Source organism: Gouania willdenowi, chromosome 15 (assembly GCF_900634775.1).
Source record: "Gouania willdenowi chromosome 15, fGouWil2.1, whole genome shotgun sequence".
NCBI lineage: Eukaryota > Metazoa > Chordata > Actinopteri > Blenniiformes > Gobiesocidae > Gouania > Gouania willdenowi.
Window position 1 is genome coordinate 21,854,980 of NC_041058.1, and position 26,218 is coordinate 21,881,197.

At 40.4% G+C, this 26,218-nt stretch overlaps 2 long non-coding RNA genes and 1 other non-coding gene across 3 annotated transcripts; all 3 read right to left on the bottom strand.

Moving 5' to 3' along the window:
- Nucleotides 1–230: 230 nt before the first annotated feature.
- On the bottom strand, nucleotides 231–8,974 carry LOC114477052 (uncharacterized). The gene is made up of 3 exons (XR_003675660.1): nucleotides 8,658–8,974; nucleotides 6,258–6,403; nucleotides 231–811 (listed from the first exon to the last, which is right to left on the bottom strand). It is a non-coding gene; the product is annotated as an uncharacterized LOC114477052 (long non-coding RNA).
- A 14,707-nt stretch (nucleotides 8,975–23,681) lies between these two features.
- LOC114477050 (uncharacterized) lies at nucleotides 23,682–25,815 on the bottom strand. Its single transcript, XR_003675659.1, has 3 exons — nucleotides 25,761–25,815; nucleotides 24,276–24,354; nucleotides 23,682–23,996 (listed from the first exon to the last, which is right to left on the bottom strand). It is a non-coding gene; the product is annotated as an uncharacterized LOC114477050 (long non-coding RNA).
- On the bottom strand, nucleotides 24,080–24,215 carry LOC114477351 (small nucleolar RNA SNORA14). The gene has a single exon (XR_003675695.1). It is a non-coding gene; the product is annotated as a small nucleolar RNA SNORA14 (small nucleolar RNA).
- Nucleotides 25,816–26,218: the final 403 nt, after the last annotated feature.

The window sequence follows — 26,218 nt, forward strand, 5'->3', positions numbered from 1 at the left end:
GACCAGCTTTTTTTTTTTGCAGTAGCCTTCCTTCTAAGTAATTATCAAAATAAACCACTAGTCAAAGCGTGGTCAAAATTGTGCATGTGTGCGGACACAGCTGTTAGTTTTGTCATCAGGCTGATCCAGGTCAGTTGTAGTCTTTGGTTTGACGTCACACGGTGCATTTTTCTGAGTGAGTTTTCCAATGATTCCAATGATTTAGTGGAAATAAATGTTTCTCTTTTGATATCAGAATATACAGTATCTGAGGATTTTCTAAAACAATGTATCTTCACACTGAAGAATCATTGAATAAATGAAAAGTTTAATTTCCAGGTCATTTTGAAGGAACCGTTAAAAAAGCCCAGACAGTGTGTGATTGCCTGTGGACTTCACAGTTTTGAAACAGGTATGTTTTTATAGCATCCAGCCCTTTCTATGACATTTAAAGAACTAAAGAACTACATATTACACAAAATAGCACGTTTAGGATCTTTTGGAGTACTTCTGCATGTGAACATTAAAGTAGAACTGGTCAGCTCTCTCTGATTACTGCTGTTACTTTTTGGTCAAAATGGATTCGCTGTACCAGCATGTCTTCCTGGGCACAAATCACAAGGTCACACCACTGCAGGCCAGTAATCAGTAGCTGACCCTGCTTCCCTTCTGTGCTAAGCCTAAAGCTGTCTCAATGTGGGGCTTCTCGTCACTGATGCCCATGTTTGCTGCGAGAGGTTTGTCTGTAACCTCAAAGTCTTTGTAGGTTTCCGTAATCTGCAGTAAGGAGCTGTCAAGTGGATCACCAACCAAGCCCTTGTGCAGAATGCTTCTGTGAAAGACAAAAATTATTTGAGGTACGACTGGGCAATATATTTAAATAAACATTTAGTCTTTTAGCACCAGTAACAGATAGTTATTTGTAACTTACAGACACATATGTACAGCAAAATCTCGCCAAGCCTTGGTGTCAAGTTAACATGTATAAAAATGTGTGCTCAGTGGTGGTTTACCTGCCTGTTGTGCGCCAACAGTGTCTGCTTGGCTTATCTAATTATCTATTAAGATTAGCTGCTTGTAGTTAGCTACTTACAGACGTGCAAATTTAACACTTCTCACTCCTTAGGTATTTATTACATACAATTTGCAGAGCTAATGTTAGCAAATAAACATCTACCTTCAAAGTCGCATATATAAGATGATGCATGCAGCTTAAAACCTTTGGCCATTTTCGTGGCAGGAGTTTTAGAAGTGGTGCTGCCTATGCGATGGGCATTGGACATAGTCATTTTTGGTAGCTCTTGAAAAAGTCATTGTGTGTAGAAAAAAGTCATTGTCGACGTTTAATATTTATTTAGCCAGTCTCCTGCGGTGGGTCTCCACCAGTGATCTGAACCGGCAGGAGGTGATCCATCCTGTTTTGCTGAATGTGGAAGTTGATCGCGCATACACAATATGATGCGCGGATCATTCTAAAACTCATTGTCTTATATAGTGGAGGTAGAACAGCTGTTGCATTAAATGCTGGCTTTGATTGGCCAAAGTACGGACTTCTAGCTCCTTTCTCCGCTGCTCTATCTCTCTTCTCTTGCTCTGCGGAGCAAAGCGAAGCTGTATGTTATTGTCGAGCTGCTGTTTCAAAACTACAATCAAGATAAAAGCGAAAAGAGTTCTCATGTGGTCTTCTATGTTGGAGCTGAAAGGAAAAGGTATGTTGTGTGTTTTTTTCCGAAAGACTTGATAAGTCACGTTCACCCCTTGTCCAATCAGAATCCTTCCCAACCCCCAGACCAAAAGCGGAATTGAATAAAGCCGAATAAACCGGTTTTCCATGTAAATCTCAATTCGGAATTATTATTTCCATGTACACACGAAGCAGAACACTTTAATTCCGAATAATTTAATTTGGAATAATTAATTCCGAATTAAAAAACATAATGTAACCGTGGCCCATGTGTCCGTGTGAATGTCTGCGTGTTTATGCTTCCATTCATCAACTCTTTTCATTATATCCATATCTTCTAAAACTCTTACTGAATAAATAGTATCAGCTTGAGTCCAGGCAACCATCTTGGATTGTGTCGACACCAGTGCATCTTCGCAACAGAACGGGCATGCGCAGAACAACCAGAATTCATTTAAAGCGTAATTAATCATTATCAAGGAATTATTTAATTCAGAATTAAAATATGAAATATACTAGCCGCCTAATTCGAATTTATGTTGAATTCGGAATTATCATTTTCATTCGGAATTAGGTGTTAACAAGGTGAGTTTAAAGAGGATTTAACTTTTATTCTGAATTAAAGGGGAATTAAAGCTCTCTTGTAAATGTGGCCATTGTCTGGTTGATGATCAAAGCAGGAGGTAGAAATGAAGAGGGGATGTTGTTTGATTCTCTGCAGATGACATCAACGAGACATTTCAAGCGGTTTGCAGGCGTGACGCGGCCATTTCATACGACTCAAACTTCAGTCAGAGGAAGCCTTTTTTTTTCTTTATTTGAATAAGATGTCAATTTCCTCCCTCCCCATCTATGACCCTCCACCCAAAACCGTTACAACCCACTCCACCTCCTCTTGCCCCTGGGTTTCATATTAGAAACTTCTGACTAACTGTTCACCTTCTCTTTGTGTGTTCTTTGTCTCCCTGTGACCCTGATCAACCTTTTATTTATTGTAACACACTCCTGTAATATTTGATTTGATTTTTGCTACTGATTCAAAACAAAGCAGCGCATGCATGCACATAGAGCTAGTGACAGGCAGACAGCTGTAATTGAAACCCTTCTGGCGACAGCAGGAGCTATTGTCTAACCAGGAACTGAATGAAACCTGAAGCCAGCCATGGTTGCTTTTAAACGCTTCTATTCTTTCTCTGGCCTTCCGTCTTATTTATTCACTGTGTGCCCTTCCCTCTTTGTCCTTCACAGACAAAAACACTTCTCATTCCTGTGATGTTTTGAGTATTGCTGAGGTCTGCCTGGATACCGCAGTGGAGAATCTGCTTCTTATTCGCCTCCCACAGAAGGCAAAAGCTCAATCCAACCTCTTCACTGTCAAAAAGGAGACAGAGATAAAGTTGGCCGACTATGTTTTGCACCCCCGCCCATCCCCATCCCCATCCCCACCCCCACCCACCCTTTCCTATGCATGTATCTTTCAAGCCCTTCATTTCCCAGAAAAGGAGCCGAGGATTTATGAGTGCATGAGCCGCCGCGAGCGACATCTCCAGAGAAGAATGAGTGTTTCCTGCACACAGTTTGGAGGGAAGGAGGCTCTGCGGTCGGTGTGTGTGTGTGTGTGTGTGTTTGTGTGTGTGTGCGTGTGGCGGGGGTTTGGGGGGTGGACAGCTCCCATGGAAACACTAACCAGTAACACTTGAAGAGCGTCATCAATGGGTGGTGTTCAGTGTGTGTGAGCGGGGAGGAGGGGGGGGGGGGGTATGTTTCTGAGAAAAAGCCCATGAGCCCTGCAGACCTGTGATTGACAGTCAACTGCTGATCACTCCCCCTCAGGGACGGACTCCTGACAACAGCTGCTACTTTATGTATCAATAATTTCAAGTTCACAAGATATATTGAAACATGAAGCAGCAGATTAGAGCTGTGTCCAGATCTCGGTGTTATTTTTAGCTGTTTTCTAGGAACACTTAGACGACTACACGCTAACCGTCCTGCTAAACTGAGTCCTCTGTCATCACCACCACGTCTTTATTCTCCGTCCTCAGGTGCGGACGTGAGGGCTTACAGTGACTTCATGGTGAGTTGTGCAAGAGTGAAGAACGAGGCTTAAAAACTGAGCCATGTGAGACGGAGTGCTGATGCACCAAAGAGCGACTCAGTGTTTTCTGCAGGCGTGTTTATACAGAAAACACTCCCCCCCCCCCTCACACACACTGTTAGCACCACCAGCATAAGTGGAAGGTTGGAGGTTTTGGAGGACAGATATTGTAGCCATGTGGACAGTGCGTGGTAGAAAGCGATACAAAGGTCGTAGTGGGGGTGAGGTGGGGGGATTCGGGGGTTGAGGGATCTATTCCAGTGGAGGGAGAAAGGTTGCAGTGTAAGCTGATAAAGGCAGGAGGCAGGGCTCGGGGCTGCTTCCAGGCCAGTTAGTCAGCTGATGCTTGCAGCTGTGTTTGGAACATCAATATGAGCCTTGTTCAGCCTCTCTCCCCCTCCTTCACTCTAAAAACTCCACTTCTCCCTCCCTCACTCACTCGTGCCCCCCCAACCCACCCCCACCCCCCACCACACCTCCCTTCCCATCCCGCTGTTTCCCTTTTTTTCCAGCGCTGATTTATGAAAGTAGGGCATGTGCCCATAACTGCTGCATCAAGGCACATGGCTGAGCCTCCAGAGGCACTAAGGCTGTGTTTACATCAGCCCAGACTACTGCACTGTATTGCACAATCGCAAAAAGGGCGAGCTCGGTTATATAAAGTGCAAGGCCACGTTGGCTCTATTGTTTTTGTTTTTCTGGTTCGCCCTCTTCTAACACTTGTAATTCCTGATCTGTGCTAAGTTAAATCATCTTTGGTGACGTCTTTGTCAGTTAATGCACACCCTCCCTCCACCAACAACCGCATGTGACAGTCATGCACGGTGTTGGCAAATGTGAAAATTCATCTCTCATATTTGCATGAGGCAAAGCCAGGGAGGGAACTGATCTATGATCTTCAAAAGAAATCGCTTGTTTACTGAGTTTTTGCAGATGCACGGAAAGACTTTGGAGTTCATCGTTGCAAAGGAATGAAGCATGCAAAGAATAAAACAAAAAGAGCAGATGATTTGTGCACGTGTGTTTGCTTGTGGATGACAATTAGTCCCAAATAAATCACTTGGACACGTCAGGATCGGTTTCCATGGTAACAAATCATACTGCTCAGCAAGGGAGAAACCTGTGTTTTTCATTGAGCACAAACAAAAGACATAAAGCTACGAGGCTGAGGCAAACGGTCATAAGAGAGTTTTAAAAAAAAAGCACAATGATGTTGAACAATGAATTTAAACTGATTTTGGGTTGGACTGAAGACGATTAATGAGACTACATGTGGGGAGGTGCATGATAGAGTGAGAGACACACAGGTGGCTTTAAATGGGTGTAACCTGGCTTTGAAAGGGGGTGAAAAAAATCACAAACATTACTCGTTTGTTTAATTTACTGTACTAGTATTTAAGCTCAATTCAAGCACACAAACCAAGAACCTAAAGCTTGGTGCGAACCCTCTGTGTGCGTGTGTGTGCTGACTCAACAACGGGGCCAATCGCTGAAGCTTCATGCATGACTCTCTCAAAGTGGAAGGACACACAATCATTTACAGCTTGTGGGCTTTGGAGCTCGACTGCTACTGATATTTTCACTCACTTGTGAGTCATAGGCCTGCAATCCTGCCTTGCATGTGTGTGTGTCTTTGTTTCAGTGGTACTGATTTACCAAATGTGTGCATTTTCCCAACTATGCTATAAAATACTTGTAAGTACAACATCTTTTTGGTCCTAAGTCGATTATTTCCTCTTGTTAAAGCACATTTATCAAACTGGTCCCTCGAGCATCCACAGAGTAAAGGTCAAAGGAAGTAAAACACTGCGCGAGTGTTGGTAAAATTTTTAAAGGTTTTAACTGGGATTATATTTGTGCATAAACAGCTCTATATAAATAGTGTTTTAACTTAGCAAAAGGAATTGAAATGGGTTTGACAAACCTGATGTGGAGCAACAACAGAAGGCGTTTAAGGTACGGTATCTACTGACCATGTGCAAGAGGGATGTTTGAATTATTGTTGATTGTTTTTCAATGAATTAATTTAATTAATTCTCAATGACATGACGGAATTGTCGGGTGCACTAACAATAATAATAAAAATAATAATAATACATTTTATTTATAGATAGAATTGTGATTTTTCTATTTGCTGTAGATGACACCCTATAGAACGGATGCTGGGTTTCATTCCTGGTGATGCTGCGTCAGGTTTCTACTGCTGCTGCTTATGTATGTTTCCTGTTTGCAAGTTTGTCCATTCTAGCTTCTGTTCTGGCTCCAAAAAAAATTGGATTCAGATCAGATTACTAATATGGCCTTTGCAGAACATTTAACTTACTGATAAAATGTTTAGCTTTCTTTTGCTCTATGTTTGGCCAGCATTGTCCATCTGCACTGGGAAGTGTTGTCTGTGGCATTTGGTGAAATGTGGGCAAAAAATCAACCATCACTTAAGAATTAACCATTTACACCCATTCATCTACAGCTGTCGCATCATTATTAAATATTTACATTGATTGGCAGCCATCAGTGGTGAGCATTGCTGCAGAGATCATGGATTCAAGTCCCACTGGTGGCCCTCCAGTAATAGGTTGGTGTCCTATCCAGGGAAGTTTACCCTGTGTCATATGGGAAAGGCTCCAGCATCCCCTGTGACCCTATGATGGCGAGACGAAAAACATGTCAACATCATTGGGTAATGCCTTTTCCCATCATTCCCAGAGAATGAGCAGCTACGTTTACATTAGAGCTTTAATTCCCCTTTAATTAGAAAAAAGATTTAAAATGACCTTGTAAACACCTAATTCTGAATAAAAAAATTCCGAACTAAAATTTGAAGTAAGTGGCTGGTTTTTTCTGATTTGAATTCAGAATGGAATAATTACTCGATCTCGTATATGTTAATTCCGCTTCCGTCGTTCTGTGCATGCTCGTCCTGTCGCGATGACGTACTGGTGATGACTTAATCAGGGACAGACAAAATAATAGTTGTGTGTTCTTCTATGTTGTAGACAAATAAAAAAGGTTTGTTGTGTGTTTTTTTTCTGGTAGACGTGAATACGTCACGTTCGCCCCCTGTCCAATCAGAACCCCTCCAAACCCCCAGACCTAAAGCAGAATTTAATGAAGGTGAATAAACATGTTTTCATGTAAACCTCAATTCAGAATTACTATTTCCATGCAAACACGAAGCAGAACACTTTAATTCTGAACAATTAATTCCAAATTAAAAAAAACATCATGTAATGGTGAGAAATGAATTTCATCTTTCTATAGGATGATGTTGTTATAAAATAAGGCCTTTTCACACTCTCGAATATCTGGCTCTCGTTCAGTTCTCGCGCGTGACTTCAATGATCCAGAGGGATGAACTCGCCTTGGCTAACAACGAGTCTGACAGAGATTTAGATTATTTTTACCACTAGAACATTGATTCCCTGAAAGATTTCTTTGCGGAAACGTGGTATCGGTCTCTAAGGCAGAAATGCCGAGTTAGCTGCTAAAGCTAATGCTCCACACAAGATGAAAATTCAGGTTTTTCCTGCTTTTTAAACAGTGATTAATCAGCTGATCAGTGCAGTTACACTTATCGGCCTGTTTTGTGTCCATCCTGTGCACTTCCTTCAAATTTGTAAATTGAATTAAAATAAATAATAGCTTCATAAAAATAATCATGGACCTGATTAATGAATGGTTTGATTCGTAAAAAATAAAAAAACCTTTTCAAAGTGAGAAATCATACATAATGAGAGGAGTGTGGAAGCAGAGGAGGTCTGTCGCTTTGATACTGTTTCTCTCATCGGTTTTACAAAAGTGCTCGGATATGTGCATCATTCCCGGGTAGAGTCCAAATTCATACCGGTGAAAACCCAGGTAGTCGGTGTTTTCATTAACCAGGGGTGGAAGCGAGGTGACTGCCCTTACTGAGCTGCTCCCATCAGTTTTTAAAATCGGCCAAAAGTGGCTTCAGCGGAAACCCTGGTTACCTAACATGACCACTATTAAAACAATAATTAACAATCTCTGGAATAACATTACAAACACTGATAGGTAGGAAATATCAACAGAGTGAACTAGCTTCTTTACGTTTTTATCCCACTCGACCTATGATCCTCCAGGTCATGCATTGCGCAGTTCCAGAGTGTGAAAAGGCTTATGTGTTTGGCTTCTTAAGACCATACATGTTTAAAACGTTATTTAACAAAGCTGATTGTGAACATTTCAAGACATCTATAGGATTTATTGTGAGTCCAAACCAAACAAACACTTGATTAAATGTTGCTTGTTCATGTGGATCTTGTTGGGTTTTTTCCTTCCTATTATGAATTTTGATAGCGCTTTGAGATGACTTTGTTGTAATTTGCCCTACATACGTAAAGTTGAATTGAACTGAATTGAATTGTAAACCTGAGATACATTTGCTTTTTTAAAAGCTTCCTGTCTTTGTTGCTGCTGCCTTTGTGAAAGTCTTGGTATCTCTGTGGTTCTCCTCCCTACACCCACGCTCCTCTGCTCTCATCACTAGGCTGTTACTTGGCAACATAGTCCCAGCTGGACACAGCATCAGGCGCGTTGCCACAGTAACAGAATGCGCACATTGCAGCAGCTATGGTAAACATGTTTTGAGTGTGTGTGTGTGTCTGTGGGGGGGGGGGGGCGTTACATGTATGTAAGAACGTGTGTTCACTGGGGTTAAACTTTCAGTTTTAAACAGAGTAAAGGATGGTTGTTGGTATTATCTTATGCAGCATTTGTGTACTGTTGCACTGTGGGACTGAGGAAAAGGAGATTTGACAATGATTGCCAACTTGATGCAGTGATTCTTCCTTGGATCGCTGCCATCTGCCTCTAAATCTCTTTTCACACCATGTTTAATCACATCCTGCATCACTACAGTGCAATAGGACTCACTCACAACCTCAAATACATCCATGTGTTCCGGGAATCAAATCTTTTCTCCACAGTCTGGGTAACACTGCCTCTGTCGTCATAGCAACCCGATCCATCGTCTGCAGGGAGATCAATTGATTCATTATTGAGTGAGGCGCAGCCCCCTCCCCCCCCTTCTCTGCTTCCAGTGCACGTCTACCTTCTCTGCCTTCAAGCATCCATTATTGACATCCAAAGCCTGCCCACTCACTGAGCTGAAGAATAGAGGGCTGTCAAATCTCCCTCATGGAAGCAGAAATCAGATTCCACATTTGCTCAGTGAAACAGCATCCATGTTACCCAAGAGGTGGGGTGGGTAGGAAGCAGGGTCACAGCAGAGCCAGGGAGACAATGGTAAATTATGTTTGTTCAGTCATGTGTGTTAATGGAATCAAAGCGATCAAATGTTGCATTTTTCATGAGGATAAATTCAAGAAAAGCTGAGCCAGAATTCCAGAAATCCTTCCCTCCTTGCTCCCCCCTCCCCACCATGCACTGATGGAGCCTCACGTGCCAAAAACAGCTTCTTTCCCTCTGGGTGAGCCTCTGCAACAGGCACTAGTCCCCCATAGTCCCACCCTGAACTCACCCTCCCATATCCCTGTCTTCCTACCCCTTTAAAACACACGTGTCAAACTCAAGGCTTGGGGGCCAAATCCGGGCCTTTTAGACTAGGGGTTCTCAACTGGTCTCACCCTGGGACCCACATTTTTCCATAGTCATTAAATCGCGACCAACTTTTTTTTAAAATTCAACCAACAAAATGTTGTTTTTCAAAAAAAAAAAAAAAATATATACAATATAAACGTATATACAAGGATGTCCAGAAGCGTAGGCGGCGGGCGAAATCGCCTACTACTCTCTTTCTGGCCGCCTTCTACTCTTAAACATGTTCATAAATAATTCCGTATTCCTGAAGATGGAAGTTTTCCACACTTTGAGCAACTTTTGCAACACTGTTTCAGTGACCATTTTCTAAGTCTCGCACAAAGTCTTGTGCGAGTTCATCTCACACTCCACAAAGCAGTACGACCGCGCTGACTCCTCTGCGTAGTTGGTGTCACACAACTAGGAGCAGGAGAGCAGGAGGGATGAACACGAGCTTGGAGGAGAGACTGGCAGACGAGCTGTAGCGACACCTTCAAAACACGTCCCAGGAGTACAAGGACTACAGAGAAGCGCTAAGAATCATCAGACATGTATGATTTCAATGGATACTACTACGCGATGGTGCGCCCAAGTATCTAAGCTCTGAGAAAAGAGGACAGTCCACGCAGAGTTTGTTGTGCGCGAGGTCCGCCCTCGTATGTTTGAGCCTTCACACGCCTCTCCCATCAGCGGGTCAACTCACTCTCCCGAAGCACGCAAAAGTCTGGTATTGGCAGGGAGAAGATGAATGATCAGTAAATATGCCACCCAAACGTCAAACTACAAGCCAGCCATCAATACTGGGCTTTGTAACAAAGAAAAGTAGATTTTGAAGGGGTTTTTAATTTTTCTCTATGAAATTGAATATGTTTTTTTTTTTTCTTTAAAGATTCACCTATTTATAATTTAATTGTGGAGCTAGGCTTCACAAACTGCGTTTCAACTTTCTGTGTTCAGAATTTAATGGGAAATCATAGCCGCGTTACGTAACGGAAACATCATTAGCATAAACCCGACCATGCTGCTGAAGCACACCAAACTTCCACGGCCTCCAGTGGACGCAATTTCAACTTGTAAATGCATCATGCAAATAACAACTAGGTGAGAAAATACATAATGCTAAGAAAAGCGCTACAAAACAGACACACAAAAAAAAAGACAATTAAACTAATATGATGCCCCATAAAGCCTGCCCCCCCGGCTCCCGTATAGTTGTTGCATGCAGCTGCGGTGTTGCCGCAAGTTTTCTCACTGTATACATATATAAATATATAATCTTTTTTTAAAGAAATATATATATTTTCCTGTGCAACTTGCATTTCACAGCATGCCTGTCAAAAGAAAAGTTTATTTCAAAATAAAAGACAAGTCGAGCATGAGAGACATTTAGTATTTATTTTTGACCAGCTGTCTGCGACTCTTCCAGTACAGGTCTGCGACCCACTTTTGGGTTCCCACCCACCAGTTGAGAATCGTTGCGTTAGACCATCCAATTTGAATTTGTTCAAAGGACTCAATTTTCCTAAAATTATATCTCATATTTTCCCGAAATTAAATTAAAAATACTCACAATTAAATTTCAAAGAGAAAATTCTGCAGGGACTAATGTCTTTCACTTATTGCTTGGATATTGTCGGTCTCTTACATATCTTATGTATCATTTATAGGTGAACTTGGGGAATATATTGTTGAAATTGCACATTTTCCCGCCTAAAATCTGCGGCTCACAAGTCAAAAGTTTTATCGACAGTTTTCCCAAATTATTTAGCAAAAAATACAATTCTGAATATAATGTATATAATATACAAATATTTTTAAGTGTCAACAAACGCAGTGACTGTACAAAATATAAATTAATTTATTTGTTGTTCTTTTAAAAATACTAGTATAAGTTTTCAGTGAAATGGTCCCAAACTTTTAAGACTTTAGGTTGGTTCTTCTGTTGCGCAATTCCGACACTGTGCCCAGCAGTTAATGTATGGAACTGCAGCAGAAATGAAGGGAAAGAATGCTGATTTTGTCATAAATTTACATTAAGCAACTGTCGACGCAAATTTTTGTAGTCAACATTATCAATTATGTTACTAATCATTTTTACATTATTGTACATGTGACACACAAACTTCGCCTATGCCTAATATTTGTGATTTTTGGTTTTTAATGTCATCAAAACACCAAAGCATATTCCCTGTTCGTGCACACATACATGGTGGTTAAAACATTCTGATTCTTAGGTCCTCTCTGCATATGATCGGAGGTCAATAACAGGGAAAGAGCTCTGCGGGGTGAAAGCAGCTCTGTTGTGCAGGCAAGAAGAGTTAGCATCAGGTGAAGGATAATAAATGTAAGGCGACATACTTTTGCTGTTCAAAACACTGCTTTCTGGAGCAGGGCATTAATAGCAGCAGGGGAAGACACACTTTGATTCCAGTCTGTCCTCCTCTGTGTGGCTGCACACCTAAGTAGAGCCTGGAGGCGCTGGGATGGGTGGGGAGCTTCAATTTCGAGGAATAAAAGCTGAGTGAAGGAAAAAAAAAAAAAGGCAGACAAGTATATGTTATAGGGAAAATGTGCACTAAATGGATGATGTCAGCTGCAGCACTTTGACATTTTAATGTCATCTCTCAGGGAATTACATCATTAGCCCTCTTTCCTGGCTCAAATGCTGGGAAACCTCCTAATGGATGTCAACAAGCCATCCCAGTGGAAGGAAAGAGCTGTGGGGGTTGGGAGGGTAGACAGGGTGTGGAGGGGAGAGCGTGTGGTGGAGGGAGTGCTTTTACGAAGCTTTTTTGCTGGGCGTCATCTGGCCTAAAAGCCTTCACTCCATTTCTCGCTACAAGATTAACTCAGCCTGCGTTATTATCCCTATCAGACAAAGTGCAATCATCAGCGAAGCTACGGTTTCCACCCACTTCCTTCCTGCTGACCCCAGCTGACCCTCTGTGCCACTGCCTCGCGGCGGAGTTGCTTGTTAATTATTTCATGCATGTATAATGATAGAAGCACATGGAACTGGCAGCTAGCGTGGTTCAGCAACAACTTTGCATCTCTTATAAGCTGTCGTCATCACACAGGGATCAGACGTATCTAATAATTGATTCATTAATCATCTACAAACAAGTTCATTAAATCCAAATCAAACGGTGGAATGTGAGCTTTCTGAGTGAAACCCAACGGTCAAGAACTTATCTGACTGATGGACTCCTGTAGCTCAGGAAATCATGCACACAGCAAGACACTGGGATGAGATAGCAATATGAAAGAAAGCTCTTTATATGCTAATGAAAATAGTATTTTGGTTCAGGATGTCTTTTTTTTTTTTAGAGGATTTTATTTCATTCAACAATATCACATTCTTACACTAGCTGCATGCAAATCCTAAATAAATATTAAGGCACCATTCGGCCTGCAGGAGAAAATAAAAATAACAGAGAAAACATGAATCACTGTGTAAAATAAAACACTTTGTCTGATGTTTATATCACATGATTGCAGTCATCTTTTAGGTTAAACTTTTGGAAAAAACCTAATTCTTACAAAATACTTTTATCTATTAATATAATTATTAATGTTTTTGCACCTTATCTTTCTTTTGCACATGCGTGTGTGTATAATAATTATTAGTGTTGTTTGTTCTTTTTTTTGTTCTGGCGCTCTTTGATGTTCTAATTACCCCTCGGGGAATAATAAAGTTTTTTTTCTGATTCTGATAATATTTCCCTTAATTAAACAGAAATTGGTCAGACAATCTAGGAAATTTAAAGTGATGATCCTGTTGGGACTGATATCTGTCACTTATTGCTTGAATATCATTGGTTTCTTACATATTTGGCATTTTATGTATACGTAGAAGTGTAAACTAGGGCACAATAATGTTAAAATGACTAGTTTTCTCGTATAAAATCTGTGGCCCTCTCGAAATCAAACTGCTCCATATTTGGCCCCTGAACTAAAATGAGTTGGACACCCCTGCATTAAGAAATCTGGAGATTTTCAAAAGAAGGATAAAGATGCAGCTTGAACGACATGTGTTTATGTGACGGTACAAAGCACAAAGCACTGAAATAAATCAAATAAATCAACTGTGTTGGAAAGAGGTCGTAAATCTGACCAAGTTTAGCTAAGGGACAAAGTGAAAAAGACAAGACTTGGAGATAACAGCGATCTGTCCCATCGATTACGCAGAAGATGATCACAAAGAGTGGATGAAACGATATTGCCAGCGTCGCTTCCTTTCCTACTCTGATGCGTAAAAGCAGCTGCAACAGTGTGGATCAGATCAGCCTCCGTAAGGATTTGTTGTCTAAAGAAAGCACTGGGCTGATGATAGGAAAGAGTGGCGTGGCTCTGCGGCTTATGTTCACACAACAATTGCAGGGCTGACCGTTGTTGCAAACGGATTGGGGGCAGAAATAAATCATATCTCCAGATGGGCAGTGGGAGAAAAAAAGAGCCCCAGTTGCATTGTGGGAATGCAAATGTGTGATTGGACAGGGTTCTCTTTCTTTACATCATCCTTTCATTTGAGAGTTAAAACCTGACTCGCCCTTATTATCTCACTGACTTCGAGCCCGTAATCTCCCTCCCCTGTTCAAAGCAGAAAAGCAGATTGAAAGTGACAAATCCAGAGTCCCAGATGACACATACGTCAGGACTTTTCTGTGATAAACACCACTCACACTGTTGCAGCGTCCCCATATCAACAGGAAATTGAGGACATTTGTTTCACTTCATTATTTCCTATTGTCGTCACGTGGAATGACATCAAATGACCCACAGGTGCACAAAACTCATCAAACTGACATTACATTGTTACATTCAATGGAAAAGAACTCATTACTCTCTCATTGTGTACTTTTCACAAGAAATTACCCTTTTGCCGTTTGCAGGCATGCACACAAATATCTTTATGCAGCTATACGCCGAGTGTGATTACATAAACAACGGAACAAGTGAGATAGTTTTGCATGCAGAGTCTGTCATAAAAAATGAAGTGCTTGAATGAATAACATTAAACGAGCGGGGCAGATAAGCTACCCTCTTTTGCGCTCGGCTCCGATTCAAATTTAGCTTTGCGGAGGGAATTGATGAGACACAGAGCTCAAAGCCAAAGTCTTCAAAGACCACGGTTACACAAGATGCAAGGCGTCAAACCTACTTTGTAGTTCTCTGTTGAGTGAGTGGGTTGGAGCTTGCCAAGCTTCACAGTGTGATACAACGCAGAGTTCTGTGAGCTCCAGAACAGATGATAGAATACAAAAGTTACACCAAGGTTACGATGTGTGCAAAGGAAAACGGGAGTGGTTATCTGGGCTTTTTTTTTTTTTTTCTCTCTCAGAAGATTGTACTTGGTTTGCTCATCTTCTTTCAAGGTGAGGCCCCTTTATTGTTTCCATAAAACACAGCAGGTGTGGAGAAAAGACGAGACCAAAGATTACCAAGGGACAGTGGGAGAACATCATGTGGCCATGAGAAGATAAATAAAGGGTGATACTATAGTATAAGGGGGAAAAAACAACACTTTCAGAGGAAATACGGTCAATTTTGTGGCAAACAGGGAAAATAGAAACACATGTTTGCAAGGATGTCAAATGAAGTTACCCGTAAACAAAAGGACGAAGTACAAAAACCTTCACGGCTTTTAGCCACTTCACATTTATTTTATAGTTTGATAGGGACAGTACATATTAATTAGCATTTCTGTAAATGTGTCGGTATTAGCTACAGAGCTAATTTTGAACTGTTCCTGGGCAAGTGTCGTGTATAGTGCCAGCATCAATATAGCATAAAATAAAAGTTAAGGCTACATACACATAACATAGCATTGGTTTATAGTTCAAGGCATTGATAACGTTTAAATGTTAGTCCTGTGACATGGATGAGGAAAAAGGCAAAAGACATGGACGCATTGGCAGGTCATGACATCACAAGACTTGATTAAAATCATGATGTACTAAGTTAGCGGCACATGGATGCTTCCCTTAAGCAATGCTTCTAATTCATTTCCATGATGCAATCTACATCCAACAGCAGACATAATTTCTGTTCTTGTGGAAATCTAAAGAAAATGTTGTTGTTTAAGCATGAACTGCAAAACTCAAGCACCACCACACAACAGCTTTTCCATTTCCCTTTATTTATTCTCAAATCGTTTTTTGCAGCTTCCTGCACAAGAATATTCTTGACATTTACTTCTCAACCTTCTTCTATTTTCCCTGCACTTCAGTTCTATCTCTTTGTCTATTTCCTTGACCTACACTATACAAAGTACAAAGTAAAGGAGTTCAGGTCAAAGATAAACAAGAGCAACGCCATTTTGGTGGTGCAGTTGCTATAATGTGCTTCTGATATTGTGCAGAGGAGTGAAGATAAGTGTGTACTGAGGGAGTATTAAAAGGCATGTAATCCTTGATACCTATATTAAAAACATCACACATCTGAGACGATTGGAAGCCTCTAAAGAATTCATTCACTTTCTTTGAACAAAGCACAAAAACAAAGGTTTTCCTCTGGGGCTATTGGTTTCCCTACCATTAAAAACATGCATGTTAGTAACTAAGTAAACAAAGGGTGCATTCACTCCAGCGTATCCTACAGTGTTTTATCTTTTGGGAGATTTGTTTGCCCAGCAAGTCTGCTTCATTTGGGCGGCGTGAACACGCAAACAAGTCAAGAGCGGATCCAGCCAAGTCACACGGAGTTCGCGAAAATGGCAACGTTTACATGGGAGCTTTAATTCCTCTTTAAAGCAGAATAAAAGTTAATTCTTCTTTAAACTGACCTTGTAAACACTTAATGCCTAACGCTAAATTAAACTTAAATCTGAATTAGGTGGCTGGTTTATTCTGATTTAAATTCCAAATGAAATAATTCATCTTTCTTGTCGCAATGACGACGACATCATTCAAGATGGCTGCCCGAACTAGAGCCGAGGCTATTTGTTTAATAAAAGCCTTAGAAGACATGGATATAATGAAAAGAGTGGATGGACGTAAGCATAAACATGTAGATTCACACAGACACGTGGACTTATTACACACATGGACATCAGCAAACAGAACAGGCTTCATTGGACAGGTGATACTAAGACCCATAGAAGAAGTAAATGTACTGCATTCACAGGCTGTAATATCACCAAAGTGTATCATTGTAATGATTGTTAGAGTGACTATCTTCACCACGGAGCAAATATTTATTCCTGGTGATTGTTTTCCAGAGTTTTACTGGGCTTTATTTACCGGTGATTAGTTCTTATCTCCTTTCCGCTCCATAGACCAAAGTGTGTTATTGTCGAGCTGTTCCTTCAAAACTACAATCAAAATAAAAGTGAAAACAGCTCTAATGTGTGGTCTTCTGTGTCACAGTCGACAATTATTGTGGCAGATGAAAACATTGATACATAAAGTGGCTTTAGAAAGTCATTTATTGTTTGTTTAAAACAGACTAGAACAGATGCAGGCGTAGACATGTACATTCTGCTGTATTTGAGATTAGTCCCAAGGGCTGCCTGTCATGTTGATGTGTACTTTTGTCAATCTCTAAATAATAGAAAATACAAGTGAAATAAAATGTCATATGTTGTGCTATAAGTTAGCACATAAACAGTAAAAACACTTTTATGACACCAACTTGTTGCTTTTGCTCTCCTTCAGATAATAACATTTATTCAGTGAGTTTTTTCATTTGTCAGTCACAGCACGCTCACAGCATGTTGCAGTTTGCACTAGGGATGTCCCGATACGACTTTTTCAGTTCCGATATGATACCGATATTGCAGCCTTGCGTATCGGCCGATACCAGCATGATTCATACATACTTTTTCTTTCTTTTTTTTTTTTATTTAATTTTGTATTAATTTTATTTTTTCTCTCTCTCTCTTTTCTTTAATAATAATTTTTAAAAATTACTTATTTTGTAGTGTGGAATGTTAGAAAAGACTTGATCAAGTGATGTTAAACAGAGAACAATAGTCAGCAACAGTAGGTATGAGAAAAACTGACCCATTCATTATTAATAAACAACTGGTTTATTACATTTTAACCTTCAACATAATATCTACAGTATTCTATAATTGAATAAAATGAAAAATGAATTGAAAAAAAAAAAAAAATCTGAAAATTCGGAAATTTGAATCCGATATTCGTTTTCAGGCTAATATCGGACCGGTATCTGATATTGGATCGGGACAGCCCTAGTTAGCACTGTGTGAGTGTCCGCATTAGCTGTCCATGCTAGCCGCTACATTAAGGTGGTAGCGAAGGCAGCAAAGCTCCGGTGATCAACACATGCTCATAGACTACGTCACTTCCTTCACTCGCAATCCTGACGACAGAGCTGCGGGGACGTGATATTTGAATGTAAACCGACCGTACGACGTTTGTTAATTATTTTAATAGTCCACGTTTAAATATGTGACTGTTTTGTGGTGTTTTTGATTGTTAATTTAAATAAATAAATAGATTAAAACACAATACATGACATTGACAATTAAAAACCCAACAGAACATAAGATATAAACCAAAATGAATAGGAATTCACTCAAAACATACATTTCTAATTCTTTTTAAATAGCAAGGTTTCAACCCGACCGGATGTAGACGCATTTGAAACGATCAGACCCAGGTACAGACGCGTTTCACGCACGCGTTGAAAGGATCTGCAACTATCAGGTCCGTGAAAAGATTGAGCACTGACACACACAACTAGGCTTTAGTTTTCCATCCGGTGTTTTTAAAAGCCATAATTAACACAAATGAAGCTGAGCAGCTCGACAGTCTCCCGTCTTGTTATTGTAGTTTGTGCATTATGGGTATACCGGGAACAAAGAAATATCAAAGGTTACGCGCTGTTTGGAGTGCTAAAAAAATTATCAATGGTCATTTTTTTTTAGCACGTAAAATTTCCCTGTAATGAATTCATCACAAGTAACGCGTCAAAGTGACATCCCTAAAGTTGGTATGCGGTTTCAAACACAGCCCTAGTTTGTCCCTCTGCAGACTGAAACTACTAACTTTAAAGTTAACACATTTTTGCAAATGTATCCCTAAATGTTAATCCATATTGGTCTAACTTGAAAACTACTTTTTAGTCTTCTGTGAATACGTAAGAGAGTAGGAAGAGGCCTGGCTTATCCATCCGCTGTCTGAAAAAGGATTTACTCTAAAGTATATGAATTAAAAACCTTTAAAACTACTTTTTAGATGTGTTTGGATCATTTGTACTCATGTATATCACAAGGTAGAATGTGAAAGACTTAGTTTAGCATTTCTTCAAGAATTTCAAGAACCAGTTTTCCACATGTTGAGAGCGTATTTAACCTTCCAACCATGTTACTATAAGTGGTTCATAACAAAAGGCTGCAGCCATTATCCGTTTGTTTTGGTTAAAACTGGGAGAGGGAGGAAGTATAGGAATGCCACATTCTTGTGGAGGCCCCACATTCCCCAGAGCACCACAACAGTGTTGTTGTAGCTCAAACGGTTCCTCCCCGTACACCCTCCAGCAGCACCCTTCCCTTTCCTCAGCCTGCCACTCCAGATACATTATTTACACTCTACCCCCACCCCTTCCCTTCAGCTCAGCTCCAAAGAATCAGGGCAGAGGGAAATAACACCACTGTATAACACCCCCCACCCCTTTCTGCACTGACACACACACTGAATCACCCCCCTTTCCTCTTCTCTTCCACACGCCATCTCTTTTTCTCACTCTCCAGGATGAAAATACAGTGCAGGGCAGGGGCTGCGACAATGGGAAACTCTGTTAGCCTCCCCCCACCACCACCAGCCACACAGCCCTTCTCACTAATCCCTCTCTGACGTGCCTCCTGAGGGTGAGGATTTGCTTCAAGTCAAAGCAGGAGACCTACAGTATTCAAAAACAAGCCTGTCTGACTCTCTCGTGATGTTCAAAGCCTCTGCTATGCATTGGTTGTGAGACAGGAAGGTAGATCAGAGGGAAAGGGAGAGGAAGAGGAAAAATAACACAGTCTGCTGCATTAACCCTATCGTCACTCCTCTGCTCTGCATGTGTTACTACTTTAAATATTTATCAGCCTCAGATTGTACACATCAATGGTTCCCAACCTTTTTTTTTTAAAGTCTTGTGTTTCCTCTTAGCCTTTTTAACAAGTCATATGCTGCCCTTATATGTTGTATGCAGTTGACAAATATCAGCAGTTATTCCCTCAAAAGAAAGAGTAACTACAAATTTAAACCATTTATCCATTTTCTTGCTTACATCTTGGCAATTTTAGCTTTTGCCGTTTAATGCATTTTCAGAGACAAACCAAAATGGGGGGAAAAAACAGCTCATATTTGCTTTCATTAACTAGGGGATATAAAACTACTAGCACTGTTTGGAAATTTACTGATAAATGTTTCTACGCCCCTAATGCAAGCTGCGGTTGGTAAGTGCCGGTATAAAAAACAATGACGATGCAATGGGAACAGATCCAAAATAGAAAATAATCTTTGTATTGTCATTGCACATGCCCCTCCCAACAACATCCAACTACACTTCAAACATTCAAGCCTAGGGTTAGGGTTAGTACAAAAGGTACTGTACAAGTCTGTCAGAATAAAAGGTTAATCAGCAGAGAAGTGCATGGGGGTAAAATATTTAAAAAGAGACGGTATTTCATTTTCAATACCTTCGTAGTGATTGTGTGTGTTGATTATTTAGAGAGTGGATGGCTTTTGGGAAGAACGCTGGTTTACATCCCCTAAAATGCTTTTTTTTATTTAGGCATGTGGACCAAAGCCATTTAGAGAGAGTTGAGACAACTCCGTTCACGCCAATGGTCCGTTTTTTTTTTACAGCAATGGTGGTTCATGGAGCTTCACAATAGTTCCCGAAAATGAGCAGTTGAGTGTCGCACCGCATTGGAGCGAGAGCGGATTAGACAGTTTGTGATGCTCTTTTGAACGGTAAGATGTTTAAATAATCATATTGGATATTATTATGATTATTATCAGTGTAGCTAAACCCATTAACATGTGCATTATTAAGCATACTGTATAAATATTTTAAATCAATGCAGTTATTGACGACAAATTTCCTAAAAATCCCAGTTATGTGACTTGGAATCAATGGATTCGAATTGTTCGTTAATAACTTTCGGGAACTATTTGAATCAATTTAGAACTTCCGTTGTCGCAACTCTCTCTCTAAACGGCTCTGATGTGGACCAAAAACAAACCAAACAAGACACGTGACCTCACTTGCTCTGACTGCGATTGCGTTTCAACCCTTATCAGAGAACTAGTGATGAATAGATAGGTGTGGGGGTAGTGGCTGACATTGGAGACTGGGTCATTGGTGGTTGGAGGTGGTGGTGGGGGGGGGGTCCACACCCTCCCGCTTTCAGCTCACACCCAGAGAATGTAAACAACAGGGCTACATAGGCAGGACTGCACACACAGGAGAAAAAAGCCTGCATGGAGGAATGAGCGGCGGATGAATAACCACGAGGGTGGGCAGGGGGGGTGGAGGGGGTTCATTACAGACTGCAGCAGAAAAGTGGAAAAACAGACGACAGTACAGGCATTACCCCATAGAGAAGGAGAAATCCGCCAGGATTTGTAGCCTTTAGATTCACGTGATTGGCTCCACTGTTGCCTCCCTTCCCACCCACCCCCCCTCCTCTTTTTTCCACCCTTCTTAGACCCTTTGAGATGGAAAAATGGGTCATCTGTGTGGAAGTTAATATTCCAAGCACGTACAGTGCTGCTGTATTTTTAGGACGTGACTGGGAAATATTTCCTTCTTCACCTTGGGTGTAGGGTAATTAATGGAGTGTTGCTGGAGCAGTGATGTTTGTACCCGCAGGCCTCCATTCTGAGCCTCTCTGTGACACCGTACAGTAAAGAAAGCTGCAGAGCCTTTGTGACTCCGGCATCATCATCAGACATTGAGGACTCCGAGCGTCATCATGATGGATAAACAACATGTTCCAAAAACAGAGGCGCAGGAGGACTGCAGGCCTCTGCTGAAGCCTCCACCAAAGCAGCAGACACTCCAACACTCTGTGGATCTTTAATGTGAGAGCTGGTGCCTACGTGGAGCTACCATAGCAACCGCATACAACCCAGTCCAAGTCCCAAACACAGCTGCTCCTGCATCACACACATCTCAGTGCTTGGAATGCACCGGATATACAGAGAGAGGCAGTAATCAGGGTTTGACATTCAAACTCGCATACTGCAGAAACACACAGAAAGGTCATTAGCAATGGCAATAATTTGTGCAGCTCTAATTGTTATAGTGATTATTATACTCCCCCAATACAGCTCTTGACATAAGATTAAAGTCCACACACAAATTGCAACCAGTTCATCCATGCTGGAGTGCTTTTTGTGCCCTTTAAATGCAGATTATTGCCTTTACTTGTGATGAAGCTAAGTGCTGCTTTTGTGACTGTATGCACATTAGAAGAAAGGATTACACCCAGTTAAAAATCACTCCCCCTAAGCACACAGTCTTTGTATTGTTATTGCTGTCAACTGGAACTGTTAGGCTCTCAGTTATTTCCATTCAGGTTGTCCTTCATGTATGTCTGCAAAAATCTGACTGGAAACACAGTGCCCCCTACTGCTGAACCAGGAGGGCTTTATTGCTGCTGCAGCATGATGCAACCCCTTAAAGGGATCCTCCACTGTTTTTACAAATGTGGCCTAAAACCTTTGAAATGTCCTTATTAGAAGATCTATGCCTAACTAAACACATTGTTTTGCACAAAATTAGTTTATATTAAGTTTTAAAAGTGGTACTAGTTTACCGTTTGTGAGCCTGTCTATGAAACAGCAGAGTTGGAACCGTCGTTTTTCAGCTCACAGATTTTGGTTATCAAATTTTGGTAAACAAAAGAGGTTTACATCGACTTTTTTTTAACTTACTGATTTTCAGAGCAACCCAAAGCAGCACAAGTTGTCGTTTTGACTGAAAAAGCTGCTAAAGGATCCTGAATGCTTCACCTACTATAGAATAACCCTCTAATAAGGACATTTCAAAGGTTTTAGGCCACATTTGTGAAGGATCCCTTTAAAAACAATCCTGCTTTAAACGCCAATATTATTTGTACTCAGGGTAAGCTTTTCTGTACTGACGCACTGAGAGACAATATCTGAAGTCCACATTACTTTCCTATCACCACCAAAAATATCTGAGAATTGCCCCTCATGCTTTTTAAAGACCAGCGATTCTCAACTGGTGGGTCGCAGACAGCTAGCAAAAAAAAAAAAACCCCCCAATGTATCTCATGTTGGGCTTGTCTTGTCTTTTGACAAACATGCTGTAAAATGCATGCTGCCCTGGAAAATATACGAATTCATGTTTTAAAAAGACTGACAACTAATTTTGAAAAATTAGATTTGGTTGGTGGAATTCTAAAAAAAAGTGGGGTCCGCAATTTAATAACTGTGGCAAAATGTGGGTCCCAGGGTGAAAACAGTTGAGGAACACCCCCCCACTTTTTTTTTTTTTTTAGAGGATCCAGTCCACCCAGTGACTAGTTGCATTAGCAGTCCAATGGTGCACAATAGTGTGCCAAAAGCCCTCAGTGTCTCCTGCCCCACCTTCCCAAAGGTTGGGTTAATAACCAGTTACGGTACATGATGCCATGCATTCACTTGGGGTCCTCCAGTTGTGCATGGCAGGGGTCGGACAGGCCTCCCACTCTAACCAAAATGGTCCACCATCCCAAGTGCTGAACACAAGTGTGCATGAGATCATGGAAACTGGAACAGTCTGCCTTTGACTCTTTACATGGACATTTCTGGGCCACTGTTCATTTTTCATTCCTAATGTAGGGAAAACTAACCCCCACCACCACCACAGTGCCGCTCCTGTTTCCTGGCAACCTCCACAGGCCTGGGCAGCACTGGCCAGAGCCCTTTGGAAAAACAGCTGCAGACAGGATAAAAATAATTGTGGCTCTATTTGGCTTCCAGGAGACACACTTCTAAGTAAACCGCCTCCTTTCCCCCCACGATGAGCTGCTCCACTTCTGCACAATAAAGCCACATTGTGGCTCAGTGGAGTCGCACCAGCTCATGCACAATAACAGTGCTGCAGGGCACAGGTTTACTTGGCACTGTCACTTTATGAACCAGCGTCATTTATTCAGGACATGTTGACATTCTGGGATTATGCTGAAGTCAGCAGAAATGTGTCTCCTGATATTTAACCTTAGGTTGTAAAAACAAGTTTATAATATCAGGAATTTGCCATTTATGGGCGTAACACAGGCTCCCGGTTTCCATTCAGAAACTCATCACACTAGAACCGTAAATACCTCAGATTTTCCAATGCATCGCTACTGCCATCTACTGGCAAAAAGAAAACAGACCACTAAACCTTGTTTTTATGTTTTATTGAACAACTTTCAATGCAGACATGACAAAGGCTTCAACATAACATGTAAAGTGAACAAATTGCCAATTAATGTGTATCAATTTGACTTGTAATATAAGTTCCAACAATCGCATTGCATTTCATTGAAGAAAAAAAGAAAGAAAATCTGTCAAATAAGATTAAAATCTTAAACCATCTCTATTAAACCTTTATGGTAACAATGATTTCTGTCCAGTCTCAGTTCCCTTTAGGGAATTCCATTGGTAGATTTGTGTTACTTACTTCATCTTCTGATAGGGATTCAGAGCTGATGAAGTGCTGGAAAACAGGAAAATAAGCATTTAGATTTTGTGGCAACACACTTTACACCATCACACAATGACCTCATCACAAGTTATTTTTTTTGTCTTAGAGGTGAAATAGCAAAGAGATACTGCACGTGGCTCTCAGCTTTGGATAATTCTAAGATTAATCTTGCACCCTTTCTTGTCCCAGAGACTAAGAAAACAGCAACTGGGGGGTTTATTAAGGATGCACAGCACAGGGAAATACCTCACATTTTGATATTACTTATTAAGTAGTGTGAAAAGTCCTCACCTTCTGTACAAACAGTTATGGAGTTCAATCACATTGTGTCTGTATTGGTCAGGTTTCCAAAAACAAACTTCACATTTACCTGGAAAAAAGGTAGAGAAGTTACAGAAGGTTGGGACATCGCATGTATATACAAATTTTAATATCTCTGAAGATTTTTACTTAACATACAACAAAAGGATACTTTTAATACTGACTTACACTAGCAAAGGTAAATGAACTGCATATCCCAAATGCTGCTTATGTAAGTGAATTAAAAACAACGTTTAAATTAATATCAATTCAATATGTTGATGATTGCGTATTCAATCAATTAATCTGACAAAATATAGTTTTGCTAGACTTCAGCTCAATTTTAAATATAAACAGAAAATAAGGCCCATCATTTATTGGCAACTAATTTGTTTCATTCATTGTTCAGTTCATCTTTTTTGTTGTAATAATGGTTTTTGAGGAATCGTTGCAGCCCCATTTGTTTCATGTGGTTTGTTGTAGTGATGTAATATCCTAGGCTTATTAACAGTAGCGACCTTAAAATCGAACATCCGCCGATATATCGGTTCGACTTCACGATGTGTACATTTTCATGCTTTAACAATGTAAAGGAACTGCACATATGAAAATATTAACTGGCCACATTTTGCACATGCGCACTAACTATCCTGAGTTGGCATTTCGAAATGAAATTAAAGTAGAGGTTTGGTTCAAAATCAAACTTTGTTAGCCAGTAAACGTTAGCGCGAAGTAAAATTTGGTCAGAAATAATAATAATAAAATAAACGTTTAGGAGGCACCATTCACTAACCAGGACCATGATGATTTTCATTAAGCTATTGTTTCAGTTCAATTAACAACTTTGAAGGAAGTGCACAAGATGGACACCAAACAGGCTGATAAGTGAAACTGCATTGATCAGCTGATTAATTACTATTTAAAAAGCAGGAAAAACCTGAATTTTCAGCTCGTGTGCAGCATTAGCTTTAGCAGCTAACTCTGCATTTCTGCCTTGACCAATATTAATCTTTCATGGAAGCAATGCTTACACAGTAAAAGTTAATCTTAATCTCTGTCAACCAAGGCGAGTTTATCCCTCTGGACTATTGAACGAGAGTGTGTGAAAAGGCTTATACGCGGTCATCCATTTTCTGTGAGTAATGGCGATTTATGTCGAAACTATTATTAGCGCAAACAAATAAATACCTGTGAAATAACCCCCGCGAAGCAGTTTCAATGAAAAGGTTAATTGTCAAAATAAAGTCTGACCTAATCCAAAGGGAAACGCTAGTTTTGTGAGTACTCCTGACGGACCACGTGGGACACTTTAAACAAACTTATTCTGCTTTTAAACACACACAGTTTAATACTCTATCATATACGAATATTTTTGACTAAATGAAAGAGCTCCAGTATTATTTTGTAAGTAAAAGGTTCAAAAGGCCGACAAACGTAGTATAAACAGAGGAGATTTAAGTCTTGTTGTTCACTTACCTGGTTAGCAGCTAGCAGGGACGCCACACGGCGCAGAAGAGGAGAGAGCGGAAGTGACGTCACTCAGTCAATGACGGAGGACGGAAACGGCGTCACAAATTGAAAATATTATTCTATAACGCATTAACATAACATAATTACAAGTTAAACATGTTTACTACTTCATTTCATTTATAAAAAACATACAACAAATTTAATAAAATAATCTACTTTTCCTTGTCTAAGATTGTGGTTTAAACCCTGCAATCATTTGATTATGTACTCAATTATTTTCATTTTAAACAGTAGATTGTTTAATTTGGTTTTTATTATCTGCAGCATTATTTCTAGTTGAACTGTGTGTGATCCCAAACATCACCAACTTATCCGTGTTTTAAAACTGATAAATAATGTTGTAAAATGAATATTAAATATTTAAATGGAGTAAAGCTACTTCGAGTTTGTATTTACTTTGTGTA